Below are 16,645 nucleotides of genomic sequence, written 5' to 3'. Positions count from 1 at the left end.
CCTTGCAGTATGGCCAGCAGCAATAGCCGAAAGCCTGGGCACTCACCTTCTGACAATGAATTCTACTCCAAGCCTCTTTCCTTGACCTATTCTGTTGACCTATTCTGGGTGTATCATTGGCAAAACCCATGTCATTTCCTGTGTCCCAACTGCAAGGTGATCTGCAGAAGGATGTGTCATGACATCTGCCTCAGGGAGGCAGAACTCAAATATGAGAAGGGTTCCAAGAGATAAATTTCCACTGGAGGATTTGGCTGCCAAACACTAACACACACATACTTTTCCATCTTAAAATTAAATAGTAATAGGTTCAGCAATTGTGGAATACAAAAGACTGCTACCTCATATATCTTTCATAGGAAGGAACCATTTGCCAAAAGGGAAAGAAGGTGTCAACTGTTGCTGCTCACAAATCCAAATCTAAGATGGCTAATAAAGAGCACTCCTCTTCTACATCCTTTGCAGTGCTATCTGGGCCCTCTTTCCCTAAGCATTGGATTATACTGTAAGCTTTACTCAATCTAAATTAAATATGAAAAGTAACAGGAGGAGTAAAAAACTTAGAATATGAATATATGCATGAAACAGTAAGAAAGAAAATATAAGTACCATGGTCTTTATCTGAACTAGACACAAGTTTATAGTTTTTTAAAATTTTCTTTCCTTTCTACTTATTCCATGTTCCCATTGTCACATTGGTGTCAGGTCATCAGCTAAACAGCACCATAGCTGATCAGAATTTTTGTTGTTGTTTGTTTTTTGTTCGTTGTTATTGTGGTCATTGTCACTGGGAATTGAACCTATGGCCTTCACACTGAGCTGCATCTCCAGTATTTTCTGTAGCTATTGTTTGGTTTTGTATTTCAGATAGGGTCTCACTGAGTCACTGAGTTTCCCAGGTTAATCTCCAACCTGCAATCCTCCTTCCCTAGCCTCCCAGAGTGCTGGGATTACAGGTGCTTGTCATACCTAGCTTTGGTCAAGATTCTTTACCTGGTAGAATAATCCAGATTTTATTCCCAAGATATGTCACTCCTTGGTGATATTGCCTGTACAGTGTCACTACTGTTTTTTTTATCTTTATCACTGGATAAGAAAAACCTACAGACCATCACAGAGAACTCTTTGGGTTTTATTTAGAATTTTCCCTTTCTTCATTGTACTACAGCTAAGAATCAGTCACCTCAGTTAACAAGGAACCCTTATTTTTGCCTGTTTTCCAGCAGCAAGAGGAGTGCTAGGTGGCCAGATAAAAAAATCTCAGATTCCAACACCATTGCATTTCATGAGGGAAACGTTTCTTTCATTGTTACACTCACAGAACAGGAGATTCAAGAGACAGAAGGAGAGTAAATAAGAGCTGTTGGAGTAAGTTGGGTATAGAGCAAGGTTAAGCCATGTGAGGATACTAACACTCAGCCATTTACCACCAGAAGAGGGCCTTTACCAGAACCTAACCATTGCAACATTGTGATCTCCTATTTCCAGAACTGTGGGAAAAGCATTTGTGTTGTTAAAACGTCACCCAGTTTTTGTTAAGGTAGTTGAAGCCAAAGATAAGAGTTCTAATAGTGAGATGTGCCATTCCCACTTCTGCCCTCTTGATTTCACAACCCCTATGCCCTGGGTGTGGAAAAGGCAGCACCAGATAGTGATTTCTCAGTTCAAATCCAACCTACATCTTGTAAAAGCACATACACTGTACATGAAGCTATTACCTGATCAGAGTTGTCACTGAGTTGTCAATGGACTATTCTGTGGTACAGTTAGGTCAGCTGCTTCTGGATAGTGAGGTATACAGTAGGACCAGTGATTTCTATGGCATGAGCACATTGGCTCAGGGCTTTTGCTTTCAAATAAATTCTTTGTTCTAGGAACTCTGGCCCTAGCTCAGACCTTATAAAAAGGCCATCATCTTCCATTTCTCACCTTGGTAGACTTTGAGATATTGCCTCCGTGCAATTTTAGACATCTTAGGGGGTCAGAGGACATGATCTTCAAGATTCCTCAGAATCACGCAGCAGTCATAAGCAAGCATTCTAGCCACAGACCAGGTTCTGAGAGGCCAAAGTTAGAGCAGCCTCTCATCTGTTCATTTTCAGTCGCTCTTTCTTCTCTCCTTTCTTTCTTTTTTTGCTCTTCCCTCTCATTTCTTCACCCTCTCTTTCTTCTAATTCATTCTTCTCCTTCTTCACCTTTGTTTTCTGCATTATTGTAGTTTCAGCCATTTTTCTTACCCAAGTGAAGACTTGCCCCTACTTTATTTCTCAGAGCAACTGTTTTCCATTCAACCCTCAAGCATACTATGTCATACAAAACTTAGCTTGTGCAGAAGAAAAAAAATTTTTGAGAATATTATATTAAATTATCTTCCTATCATAAAAAATCAATCTTTCTCACTTGTCTTTCAGAGCTCAAGCTTTGATTTTTTTCACTGCAAAGATTTATGTATCTAGGTATCAGGGGAAGTGTTTGCAAATTCCTCCATAAAATATTTACAAATTTTCTCAGTTTAAGCCTCTAAGATCATTTTTCTTTTAAAATAAAGATCTTTCTCATTCATAGTCTTGTGAGATAGTTCCTTTTAACTGAGCATTTGATACGATTTTTAACTGTCTATATGCATCTGTATTTGCTTTGTATTTGCTATACTTAATTGTGTATTTTCAAGTACAGACTGAGGTCTACAATTTAACCCCTTTAGATATTTTCTTATATGCTTCAGTTATTATTGTCGTTTTATTTTCTTAACTTGTGTTGATAAATTTTGTGCCTTTGATCTTTGCAATAGACCTATGATAAAAGCAATCATTTCTATAAACTGACATCTTTCAAAAACTTTGAAGCTTATATTTAAATGTTCTCTATGGATTGTAGAACATCTTCTATTACTAATAATATAACTCCATTGAAAAGATCAAGTATGGCTTAATGTTTTAGTAACGTTTTTTGAGTCATAAGTGGGAATGCACAAAAGAGGAACAATTTATTAAAATAGAATGTATGGTAGATTAGCTAATGGTCACCTTGGAACACCCAGCTGAACTGAGTCAGCATGGTTCTGAGCATGGAAGATCCACCTGAGGATTGTTGCCAAAATGACGTAAAAGGAGAACAGAAGGGTAAGATTGCATGCTGTTGATTTTTCCTGGAGAAGTTTTTCATGGATGCTGTTCCTAATACAAAGTTGGCTGTTCTCCTCATCCAAGGAGCTGTCCTTGCCGTTGGCTACAGCCAAGGATGGCTGCTGTTCTCTTCCAGGGAGCTCAGGTCTTTGCCTTGAGCATCACTACCTGACTCTGGGGCAGACCCTTGGCACAGATCATTCACCCCGCTGGTGCACACTTTCAAGCTTCCGCCACTGGCCCCGTGCAGATCCTTGATACAGACTTAAGTGAGACATTGCCTTGGGCTCTAGGACTTCAGCAGGATTCATATGGGACATTGCTGTGGAATCCAGGGCCTGGGCTAGATTCTTTGAGTCTCTAGTATGAGAATAGATCTTTTGCACTCTTCTGCATTTGATATTTTGGGTGAATACTATAAAATAATCCTATAAATGATGTGTCCTGAATTAAATCTATTTCCTTGCAGAACCCTGACTACAATATATGATTAGAACTGGTCTGGGATGAAAAGAAATTTTCTGAAAATAAACTAAGAAGTGGTTGGGACACATACGCAAACACTTTTCTCTTGATTTCTGCTTCTTAGTCTTTGGGAAATGTTTAATAATAATCTAGGTAAAACTATGGGCTCTCTTCCCAGACTAAAACACATTAACACATGGGCCTATGGACCCAAGGTAAGCAATCATCACTAAAGAATATTGTTAGTTAATTAATCCAAGCCAAAATACCCTCTTGCTGCTCTATGCCCACTGTGGAAAGCCCTACTTGAAACTTAGTCTTCATCCTGGAGCAGAAGTAAGATCAAGTGCTGCCTGTGGTTTAACATTTTACCCATTACAACACAGCAGATAAATAAAGAATGAATGAGTAAATGAACACATGCACAATTCACCATTGGAATGACTATGTAAAAATACTTATGGGACCTGTTTTGGAGAAAGTCATTCTAATTGGAAGAGACAGCTTGAGCTAAGGAAGGAAATAGGAAATACCTTGCTATCTTTGGCAAATTACAAGTGTCAAGTGTCAGTGCAAGAGATTGATAGCTCTATAGGCAGTGGGTAGAGGCTCATGTATGCAATAACAACTTGACTCTAGGGATAAAAGATTTTGAACAATGGAGTCATTAGCTTCAAATGTTGGAGATCACTTAGACAATTCTGGAGTCAGAAACATCTTTAGGAGGTAGTACCAGAAGTTCCTAACAAACATGCAAAGAAGCTGAGGGGGGCAGGAAGGGTAAACACAGCAAGAAAGAAAAAACCTGGAAAAATTGGAGGACCTGATGATGGAGTAGAGGCTGGAGGCAATAGAAATGATGTGCTTAATGCTTTATGGAGGATATAAACTGTACCATGAATATCTGTGACCTCTCGAGACCACCATGCTGAGGCCCATGGGCAGTCCTGCTACACTGTGGATACAGATAGCAGTGTGAGAGAAGAACACCTTTACTTCCCATTGAGAACTAGAGCTAGAGCTGACCTCCAAGGCTAAATCTTGAAAGCGGAAATATTGGGGGAGTAGGTTAAAGAAAGGAGACTCACAAAGAGGCTTACATGCCATTAAATTTCCTTGTAGTCTAACAGCATACGTAACAAATGGAGAGGGAGGGAGGGAGGGAGGGAGAGAGAGAGAGATTGAGCCCCAGAAGTGGATATAGTGGATGGGGTGAGTCTAGGTCAGAAAATCCTATCAGTGCCATGCACAGATGGTCTGTTTATCCAGGATTCTTGCACTACAGAGAATATGTGCACATTATCATCAAGTGCCTAAAGTATGTTTTCTGTGATTCTCAATATACAGTCATTTATATTGAACATTTTTTCCTCTTAGTGCTTACACTAGTAAAGTCACAGCTTATGATTCATATGCCTGATTCTGCTTCACTGAATTTTGACTCTATTTATAGTTAATGTATTTTGGGGGTATTTTCTAATTCCTGATGAATTCTCTCTTCCTGTCTTCTTTGAGACACTGGCAAGTGAAAGATAAGAAGGACCAAAAAGGAAAAGAACAGGGAAAGATTGTATATAAATGTAATCTGAACTGGTGTTATTTATAGATGGTTAGATCAGGTATATCAGGGCCATTCACTCACTTGCTTTCTCTCCATCAAGCCTGGAATAGGCAGTGATGTCAAAGAGTGATTACAGAGAAAGTTTCAGCTCCATACACGTATACCTCCATAATCTCCACTGGTTCTTCTTTCAAGCAGTTAACACAAAAATATAATGAAAAAAATAAGTAAAACCATGGATTTTTTTCGTAAGCCCAATTACAAGTCTTCCCAGTCCCCTCCTTTGACTATCCAGCTATTTCAAAGCCTTTTCTACTAGATTGAATCATACTAAGTTGCCTTTTGGATTTGTCAAGAACAATACAGTGTCATTAATTTCACATGATTCAACTTAATATGTAGAAATTCTGTAGCCACTATTACCCAGAATGTGCCCTTCCTAAGATTACCAGGGAGAAAAACATGTTAAGCCATGTTTTCTGCCAATGCTGTTGTACACCCAGTTCTTCCTCTGCTACCAGAGATTCTCCCTCCAATAAATTTTATTTTGGGTTAAAGGACAAATGACAAGGAATTCTGAAAAAAATTAATGGGTTTCTTGGAAAATGTCAAATAAAAAAAATTTTTAATCCAGCTGTGTTAGAATAAGTACAGTGGTGTTGATTTCTCCAACTTCGTAGGTCCACCCTACCAATGGGCACAGTGGTCTTTCTGTCCTGATGTCACAGCACCACCACATGGTAGGGAGAGCAAGAATACATCCCTTCAACTTGACTGGGGGTAGATAGATATTCAAAGTATTGCCCTGTTCTCTCAAGAAAGATCCCTCCTCCTAGAATAGGGGTAAGGGAGAGAAGATTGATTTTATAAAACATGATCAACAAGAGAAAATACAAATTTGAAACTCTGGAGACACTTCTGGGAAGCTAATATCTGTCTTTGATAATCAATAGCTTAGGCTGGCATGCCAGCTATCATCACAAATACTGTATGCCTGCAGATTGTGATACAATCAAGCTTTCATTTATATTTATATGACCAGAAGGACTCTGCATTTGATGATTTTAATAAAAAATACATGGACTCAGCTCTGTTTAATTCTGATATATTGGCCTATTATCTGTAAGAGGCCATTGGCTAAATTGTAGTATTCACAAGAGGGTCTATGATGGAAATTTATCAAAATGATACAGAAATTTTCAGATTTAGATTTTCTTCAACAGTAAAATTTGAATATGAGAAGTACATTGTGCTTCCAAACAACCATCAGAACTAGATTTAAGAAGACCTGATTGTAAAACAAATGCATTATTAAAATAGTTTGTTATGCTGCACTAAAAGAAAAGCAGCTCGACAATTGATGGAGCAAGAGAGATTGAATCCACAGAATTGCAGCAAATGTAACTGCTGACTCCAGAGGTCAAATTCAGCAAGCCCAGAGGCTGGAGGAGGTCTTCAGTGGTGAGAGAAACTGGCATTTCTGGGTGGCCTGTCACTAGCAGAATTAAGTTTTACTTTGTTTTAGTAATGAAATATTACTTTAACTTCCATTAGTGGTAATTCAATCTAGACAAATTGCTTCAGTTTCTAAATCCTGTCATTCATTCAGCATCTATGGGTGGGTGTCCTGGTGTGATAGTTATTGTGATGGGTGTGAATTTTTAAAGAAAGCACTCGTCATCTCTGTCCTAAGGAACCAGGCAGTCATGAGAGAAAATATACAAATATCCTGACTGATATAACATAATAATTGAATTATTCTCTCAAAAAAGCAAGGAGATGCAGGAAATTCCTGGTTCCCAATGAAATGAATCCCAATGACCATGGTCCCCTCTCATTATCATCATTGTGATGATGTCTTGTTAAGGGGCAGGATATGTATCTACCATGGTTTCAAGCATTGGTACTGGGTTGGCAGTAAATCACTTTTGTATATCACCAGTGACATGAAATTTCAGGATGCTGGTTTTGGTGACCAAAGATAACTGGCTATTGGAAGCAACACGGGGATTAGAAACGAACTGAACTTAGTGTCAGAGGCTGGGACCTAACTTTAACTCTGCCACTCCCTGCCTATGGGACTCTGGGAAAATGATTCCACTACCTAGGATCTCAAATAGCTTCAGCTGTGAAATGTCAATGGGCTATTGAAAGTTACTAAAGGCCTACATTTCTATGGCTCAAAGTGGAACCCAGCCTTTTCCCATCACCTCCAATTAGTTTTAAAGAAAGGCAGCTATGAAGCATTTTGACTTGCCTCAGAGCCATATACAGAAGTCTGCCTTTACAAGGCCACCTGGCCATGCTAATAAAGTGGATTTTGTTGCCTTTGTACATTGGATATTGGTGTCTAAAGATCCATCTACCTAATGGATACATATTGAGCATATGCTTTGAGGCCTAAGAAAAAATGGGAATAAAATAGAACTCACTTCTTTCTCTGCAGCAATAAGCATGAAAAACTTCCTGGAATTTAGGTCAAAGAGGTTCAAATATTTTCTACTAGTAGGATGCATAGCTTGCAGCTAGTATCACAGAACACTGTATCATAAATCATTTAGGAAAACCTCATTTTTCATTAGGGGAAATGAAGAGAGTCACATACCTTTCTCAAGTCACTTGGGAAGCTAGCGATAGCCTTCATTTATTTAAATATTTGAGCTCCAAAGTTTTTTGCTAGGTACTGAGTAAAGAGTAAACAAAGCACTCAGGAATCCTATAGTGTATTGAGGGCCACAGATAATTAAACATGACTTAATAAGTACTATGGCCTGGAAACCCTCTTTAAAGAGATGTCAGAGAAGTGTTTCTTAAGAAAATTAAGCTTAGGCTAAGCTTTAAATTACAACTAGGAGGCGTAGAGTTTCATCTGGGAATCCTTATGTAGAGTTCAACCATCCTCCTGTTGTTCCAAGACTACAGGCACCAACTGGGACTTGCTGCTCAGAGAGAGGCAAGGTGTTCTTGGAGAATCTCCTGCTCTTGCCTTGTTTGACAAAGACCACCAGCAAGCTCCTAAGAACTTGTGCCTCTGTTCACCCTGCCCTTCATTTCCAAGACTGCTATCAGTGTAATGTAGTAAAAAGAGTGTTCTGCTCACGCAGCAGTCCTGGGTCCAGTGACAATTCGGACAGTGACTACAATGTGCCCTGTGGGCTGAGCACTTCCCTCTCTGAACCTCCTAGCTACAAATGAGGAAAATATCTCCTTAATAAAGTTATTGAATCTTTAATCAAATAATGAATATAAAATAGTCACAGCCTCCTGCAGCCAGGCTGCATAAAGAGCCCACAGAGAGTAGCTTTGAAGGGTCAGGCAACTGAAAACACCTAAAATTGCAGGCTTCTTGTCAGGGGTGACTAATAGACTTTGCAAAAGAAACAATAAATCCAAACACTAAGAAACTCTCTTCTGTTATGTTTCTCTGGTTCCTCCTTATCAATTAAAATTATTATATAGTTTCTTGGTGCTTTACATTAAGTCCATTAAGACATCTCTATAAACTTTCCATCCCAAGCTCAACACTAACGTGGATTTATTGAGAAAAGAACAAACATAAAATTCAAATATAAAGACTGACTGATTAGAATCAATTTATTCAGCCATAACATATAAAGAAGCACAGTTTCAGCTGTCTTGATCCTCTGGCATGAATTAATTATAGTTTATTTAAAGAAATTTTTAAGAAATCTCTATTTTCATGGTCTCTAACCATGATCCTGTCTTCTATATCTGATATTCTATCTTCACATTCCCTTAATCTGCTGTGCATACTTTCAATGGAGTTTTTGATCTCCTGAACATCTGTTTGAATCTGTTTCATGGATTCCATTTCTTTCTTATGTTGGGTGATCATGGTTTCCATTTCTTTCTTATGCTTGGGTATTCATGGCTTCCAGCATGTTTCTGAGCTCATCTATTTTTTTATCTGTTTCTGTTCTAGAGCCTCTAATCATGTCTTTCACTCTGCTCACCATCTCTGCAGATATCTGGGAGATTATTTCTGCTTTGAATTTTTCTAGAGCCTCATTCATCTGTTTGGTTACTTCCTGTGCTATCAGTTCAGGGTATCCAGGTGGTTGGTTATGGGACTTTTCCATCCCATTTCCCCCAGGATTTACCCTTGGTGGGGTGGAAGTCTGAGTTTGTGACTTGCTTAAATGTCTTCTCATTTTTGTTTTTGGTACTGTCCTTGGTTTAACTCCTGGGTTGATAGTTTGAAATTGCTTATTGTAGGTATCTTTGTTGCTTGTAATTAGAACTTTTATGGAATGATTGCTTCTCAGAGGTGTCTTCCAGATATAGCTGGTCTTTAAGTTTTGAGTCTGTAATTACTCTAAAGCTATCTCATTTTCCTTATACTAGGAAGGTTCATTGACTAGATCAATACCAACACCTTAGCCCAAGTGTTACAATCAGCAACACCATTGCATCAAGTACACCTTTGAAAATGACGTTTTGTGGTAGTTATTAATCTATCACCTTTAGCTGTGTGAATTAAATCAAGATCGAGGACCAATCCAACATATAGTGAATAAACTCTTCAATATAACAACTTTACCCTTTGGGATGGGGAGTTAGAAGGGGTTGGGGAGGGTGGGACGGATGGGAAGAAGGATAGGGGAAGGTTAGCAGTGTGGTCAGAGGACACAGGTGAGAAGGAAAAAGAGAATAATAGGAAAATAAAGAAGAATTCCAAATGAGGACCAAAACGGGAACAAAAAGGGAAGATGAACAATGTGGGAGAGCAACAGAGTGAGTGTAAGAGAGAGAAAGGAAAGAGAAAAGAAAGAAGAAAAGAAAAGATAAAAAGGAGAGAAAAACAAATATTTGCAAAGAGTAGGGAAAAAAATTAAAGATAAGAGGAGCAAAAGAAAAAAAAACCAAAATAATAAAACTAATTTTGGGAATTAAAAAATAACCATGAAGATGAAGGGCCTCTTTCAGGGTATGTCTCTGCTGTCACAATAGACAATGTGGGTTGCAGTGTGCAGTTATAAGTCAAGGAGTCTCAGCAAGCTAGTCGCAGACCCACGAGATTCAGGCAGATTTCTGGCTGCAAGTCCCAAGTTGAGCTCCCTGTCCTCCTGTAGGGTTGAGCTCTGCAGAGTTGTATTGCATGTTCCAGCTGCCCTTCCCCTGGAGATAGTACCAGTCCTGATGGGAGGTGAAGGTGACTCCAACTTACCCAGTACAGTGGTCTGGTGGTCCGGTGTCCTCTGTGTCTTTGTAGTGTGGAACCAGGTGGTTGTACAGAGGAGCCGGGGGCGGGGTGTCCAGTGGATTGCTGTCGGGGTGCGGGCTGATTCGGCAGGTTCCACGTGACTCGTGACGTTGCTACGATGTCCACAGACCTCTATTTAAAGAAATTTTTAATGAAGAACCTAATAAAATTATAAAGGAAGGCCTAGGTGTGTTTTAACCAAAAGCATCAAGTACTTCATTATATTTACTGCTTCAGGGGTGTTCAACCCGTATGGTCAGAAATCTCCCCAAAGTGACCCTCTTTGATGGGATACACAGCACACCAGGTGGATAGATGACATCCAGGTTCATAGAATCACACACACTCAGTGTGAAATTTTTCTTCAAGAAGCCAAGATTTCTTTCTGCCAAAGTCTTTACCTTTACTGATGGCCACCAGAGCTCTTGGCTGACTGGTTTGTACTTCATGTAACTTCCTTCTTATATCTATTCCAAGTTTTATTAACCTTCTTTAAAACATTGCAAAGGAGGAAAATGACAGTTTGCAAACTAACCACACTGGGTCTGGCCCAAGCTAACGAGAAGGGATTTGGAAATCTGTGAGGCTGACAAAATGCCTGTGGGTTCTGATATATGAAATTAATTCTACTCTGGCTTTTCTGAAACAATGAGAATATCAATTCAGTCTTTCCTATTCAAGGATGTTATGCACCATCGGCTTCCAGACTCAGATTTTTACAATGTTAATGATCCCTAACCAATAGATCTTAATTCCAGTAGCAAAACTCCTACAGGATTTCTCCAACTACTGGACAGGCAACCTGCAAGTTCTTTTGTCTCCACTTTTCACAAATGCCAGTGTGATCAACCAAAGTTGAAATAGTCACATGAGAAAGGAAGCAGAATGCAGTATTTTTAGCCTGAGAGACCTTCATTGTTTTATTTAATTAATTCAGCTAGTGACCCTTGTACCCTTCCAGCTATTTTAAAACCTCTGTCTTTGGGTGATTATCCTCATGTGACTTTTTTCATTTAAATTTGTTTTTAATGGATACATCAAAATATAAAATAATACATATTGAGATAAGCTGATGTTTCAATAGACACATACATTGTCTGATGTTTAATTCAGGTTAAACATATCTATCTCCTCAAATATTCTTTAAGTGGCAAAAACTTTCAGAATCCTTTCTTGTAGCTTTTTGGAGTGTACAGTTCTTGTCTATGGCCATTCCACCCTGAACGCGCCCGATCTCGTCTGGAGTGTACAGTTCTTTTTCTTATCTATAGTTCCCCTACTGTGCAATAGCACCCCAGAACTTGCTATCCAACCGTAACTCAGTACCCACTGACCCCATGTAACTTTAATAAAGAATTTTAGCAAAAGGGCACAGAAAGGAAATACATGTTTATTCTAAACCAACATGGAAAAAGGCAACTCTAAGTTTTCAAACTGGGTAAGTATTTTGGTGCCAGTCACCAGTGCGTGTTGGTATTATAACAGAGTACACACCACCTCAATATTCCTACATGTTCTTTTTTTCTCATACACCCTCAAGCCCATGTGTTAGAGCAGTGATGACTATCCAGAGGAACTTGCAGACCTGGAAATATAATAAGATGTTCCAAGACGTAAGGAAATTCCTACAGTTCTCAGAAAAACATTTTCTTGAGTATACACCTGTGTTCACCAGTAGACTTTTTTCACCTTACCAATATAAGTCATCAGTTCACTTCTCATCCCAGGTTAAAATTGTTCAAATAACAACAAAAAATTAAAAAGGCAGAGGTCATTTCTTCCATGACTACTCAAGATAGCATAAATCCTCAGGGCTTCCAGTCCTTCGCCTTCTCACATGTGCTCCTGATAAGAATGAAGCTGGGGACTGAAAATAAAAAATCTGGGTCCCTGTTTGGATGTTCTAAATTCAAATATAGAATAAAGTGAAATTAGTGTTAATAAAAATAAAAGCGAAATAAAATAAGAGTGATGATAATTTTCTTCTAATGACTTTACCTCTTCTATTCCCCTATTATCAAAGAATTCATTATTCATGAGGGAGAATCTGTTGAGAGCAAGGTAAAAAGAGCATCCGTGGGAAATACTGAACACTAAAAATGGCCCTTTTATGTGTTTAAATGTAAGCACTTCTTTTCAACTATTCTCAATGCTCATCCCTAAGACATGTTATTAGCTGGATAAAAGCAGCTTCCATCATCCAAAGCAAAGCAACTTCCATCAGCCAAATCTGTATGGTTAGTGGTGCAGATCTTTTAAATGTAACTGGAATGTTTTCTGGTGAGCCACATTTTTCAAGATGGATTAGATAAAACCCACACTTAAACTTCTGTACCCTCTCTTTTCAGATTTGGTGTCTGATATTATTGTAGACAGGTAGGTTAATTAGATATCTTGTAGGCAGTTAGACAGGGCCAGCCCGAGAGGAGCCAACATGGAGGACAATCAAGCCACATTCACTGAAGGCCAGCATTGTAAAAGAAGAAAAATTACCATACCTGCATAGGATGAATAGCAGTGATTAATATTCTAAATGGATGTCAATGCCCCGGGTGGGGGACCAAGATCTTCCAAAAAACATTCCTGACCCACTCCTTACTGAAAATCCTTGCTCATTCCTTGTATGCGTACTACATGACTTGCTTCACCACTGGATCCCCATTTGATCAATATTACCTAAGCAACTGTATTTATAATCTCACTAGTTGACTATAGTTTTGTCCCACTTTGAACCTGCCTCAACTTGTGCCTTTGTCCCATAAAGCACCTTGGAGAAGCAGGGTGAGCAGGCAACCCATTCTGATCCCCCTTCTGTCTTTCTTAGACAGAAGTAATCTTTCTCAGTAAATTTTTCCTACTCTTAACCCCCATTGTTACTAGAATTAATTCTTCGATTTTAGAGAACACGAACTTGCATTTCAGATATCTAGCAGGTTTGGGAGTTACTTCTATTCCCCCTATATCACTATTAAATAAGGTAGTTAAACTATTTTATCTAATTATGTTCATAAATGTTTATTCTAATCTTTTTTTGGGGGGGGACCGGGGATCGAACTTGGGTCCTTGTGCTTGCACAGCAGGCAGCGAAACCACTGAGCTAAATCCCCGGCCCGTGTTTATTCTAATCTTTATCTTATGAGAACCTTAATATTTCTAGTCCTCACTAATAATACATAAAATTATGCTAGTTGCCAAACTGATTACTTTTAGCAATTTATATACCTTTCTATTTTATTTCATATGGAGGAAATTTGATTATAGTGTTGATCTAAAATAATGGCATTATTTCATATGTTTATACATGAATATTATTGAATTATACCTAAAAACCCAATGCCAAATATGATATATACATGTCACATATGCATATATACATGTACACATAAACCTAAGGAATACCATAATTTCTATTATAATCCCAAATTTTGTGGTTACATAATTTAACATGTTCACGATGCAGCCATACTTCATATGTCTCACTGCTGGGTGGCTTCAACCATTGATGGTACAGGCATGATTATCCATCCCATCAGGCAGCTTTTTATTAATTCTATTAGTAAAATTACCTATAAAAGTGATTAGATCTGGAAAGAAAGAAGGGAAAGGAAAAATTTTTTAAAAATTATGAGAAATGGAAAAAATGGAAACAAAGTCTTTGTAAATAGGGAAGAGTGGAGGGGGTGAAGGGAGGGCTAGGAATGGGGAAAAAATAAGAACCAAGATGCATCATGTAAAGGTACAAGTTCCCAATGAGAAATGTAAATGTATTGTATACCTAAAATGTACCAATAAAAGAATTTTTCTTAAAAAAAGTGATTAGATCTGTTTGTACCAGTGGTACAAGCCACCCAATAGGACATTCATACTTGTACCACTGGTGGTTCAAGCCGGTGAAAAAGTTTTAACCTACATATTATATTACATTGTTACATGAGGAATTGCCTTATATCTTAGTATAAAAGAGATCTATTATATTAGACCTAAAGTATTTTAATCTTGATTTAACATTTTTAGTAATCCTTTCATAAGATACATTTCATCATTTCTTTGGAGTTTCTATTGTATACCTCAAAACTCACTGATACATTTGCTTAATCTAAAAATTGTCAGAGAGATGACCATTTCTCAGGTAAGGTAAACATACATCTCTATGTTCTTCCTGCTAGGTGCAGCTATGAACCCTAGACATTATATAAAAACAAGCAGGAACTCTGAAGGACAGAATAAAGGAAGCAGACTAGTGAGGGACTGAAAAACCTCAGAAACAACACGACACTGATTTCCTAGCTTTTGTTTGTCCAGTGCATCTTACAAGGGTTTGCTGCCATCAGTCTTTCCCTTAGAATGGATGTTAGAGAAGCTAGCACTCCAGAAACCCAAATCCATGCAAGAAAAAAGCCCCAAATAGACTGCTCTCTGTAGCCAGGAGCAGGCTGTTCAGTTAAAAAAAAAAAAAATGACCATGGCTACCCTGTGCCAGTTATGCACTGTGGAAAAACAGACCACATACCCACTAACAAAGGCCAGCCAGGAGGCTTAAACTTCTATCTCACCAGACTGTAACAAGGCATGCTTCCCACCTGTAAGGATGGTAGAGAACACAAGTGGAAATCCAGACTTTCACTACCACCCTGTGGCAACAAGAACAAAAATTCCATCCACACCCTCATATTGTCAGTGGAGGCAATATGCGGTGCATAACTCACCAGTAAGGAGACATTTCCCCCTGACATCAACTGTGTGTCATCCACCTTTCCGTACCAGTGTGACATCAGAAAAGATCCAATAAGACAAAGGATTTAAATGAAATTCAGAGACTTATACTATAATACTCAAAATGTTGCCTGTAATACTAAAAAAATTACTCATCATACCAAGATCCAAGAATATCTTAACTTAAATGTGTTCAGATAATCAGCATACCCTACCACAAAAATGGCACAAGTGATGGGATTATCTGATAAAGATTCTAAAATAGAAATGAAAAAAAGTTTCAATGAGCAGTTATGAATAGCAAAATGAAGTGCACCCAGATCCAGTCTTACAGGTAGGTGTTCTGGGTGTGGAGACAGTAGATTCTCCATACCAATTTAAGCAAAAAGTGAACGGGAAAATTTAACCAAGTAGTTTTGTGTCTGGAGCACATTTGACCTGGGACTGCTTCTGACCCATTTTATTTTTTTAATGCTGTCTTGTCAGCTCCTGATTTCCTTCCTAAGTTTTTGTTTAGCTCATTTTAAGGAATATGCATAAAAATCTCCCACATACCAGGCCTACCCTTTGCACAGGAAATCTGTATCTATACATAGATATGCATAGATAGATTGATAGATGTGTGTCATGCATATGTGTGTAGAGATGTGTATGTGTGTGTATTAGTCACTTCCCTGTCCCTGGGACAAAATATCCAATATCTACAACTTAAGGAGAAAAGTTTATTTTGGCTTACAGTTTTAGAGGTATTAGCCAACCATGGGGTTGGCTACCTCCTAAGCAGAAAAAGCATGGTGGAAGGGCATGGCAGAGAAAAGCTGCTCAACCCTGTAGCCAGGAATCATAAAGAGAGGGAAAAGACAGAGAGAGATACACCCTCCAAAGGCATACCCTCAGGGACCCACCTCCTACAACCAGGCCCTACCTCCTAATAACACATTCAGCTATAAACTCATGAATGGATTAATCCACTGATGAGTATAGTGCTCCCCATGATCTGATCATCTTCCAAAATAAATAAAATACTGAAGGAAAGATACAGTAATAGAATATACAGATAAACAGGAATGCTGTGTTTCATCAAATCTAAGATACCATAGATTATAAAGTATACTATTATTTTATGTGCCTTTAAGAAAGAAAAGCTGGGCTAGGGATTTAGCTCAGTGGTAGCACCACCTGCCTCGAAAGCACAAGGTCCCAAGTTTGATCCCCAGTACCAAAAAAAAAAAAGAAAGAAAGAAAAGTTACTGCTGCATACTCTAACACAATGATTTATTATTACTTTGAATTTTTATATTGTATTTATTAAAAGAATCTGTTAAACCCACTCAGGTAGAGTTTTTCTTTTATTATATTGTATATACATTAAAAGGAAAATGCAGGTAAAAAAATTGATTAATGTGTTTCTAAAGCTTCATAATATCCAGTTTATCTTTTTTTCATTAAGTTTATTGGTACATTCTAGGTATAAAATACAGTTACATTCATCATTAGGATCTTGTACATTTACATGATGTATCTTGGTTCTTATTTTTTCCCCTTCCCCTGCCCTCC

General features: G+C 38.3%; 1 long non-coding RNA gene across 2 annotated transcripts in view; it reads right to left on the bottom strand.

The window, feature by feature from the left end:
* Positions 1-16,645, bottom strand: part of LOC147822244 (uncharacterized) — a 59,279-nt gene that overhangs the window by 30,834 nt on the left and 11,800 nt on the right. For both annotated transcript variants that reach the window (XR_015445919.1, XR_015445920.1), the window contains exon 2: positions 10,340-10,507. This is a non-coding gene — a long non-coding RNA (uncharacterized LOC147822244). The remainder of the gene's footprint in view (positions 1-10,339; positions 10,508-16,645) is intronic.

This window comes from Heterocephalus glaber, unplaced genomic scaffold (assembly GCF_053883595.1).
Source record: "Heterocephalus glaber isolate CG9 unplaced genomic scaffold, H.glaber_assembly_v1.0 deba00001666, whole genome shotgun sequence".
Classification (NCBI taxonomy): Eukaryota; Metazoa; Chordata; class Mammalia; order Rodentia; family Bathyergidae; genus Heterocephalus; species Heterocephalus glaber.
Note: the sequence above shows the minus strand (reverse complement) of the source record. Positions and strands in the feature narration are given on the sequence as shown.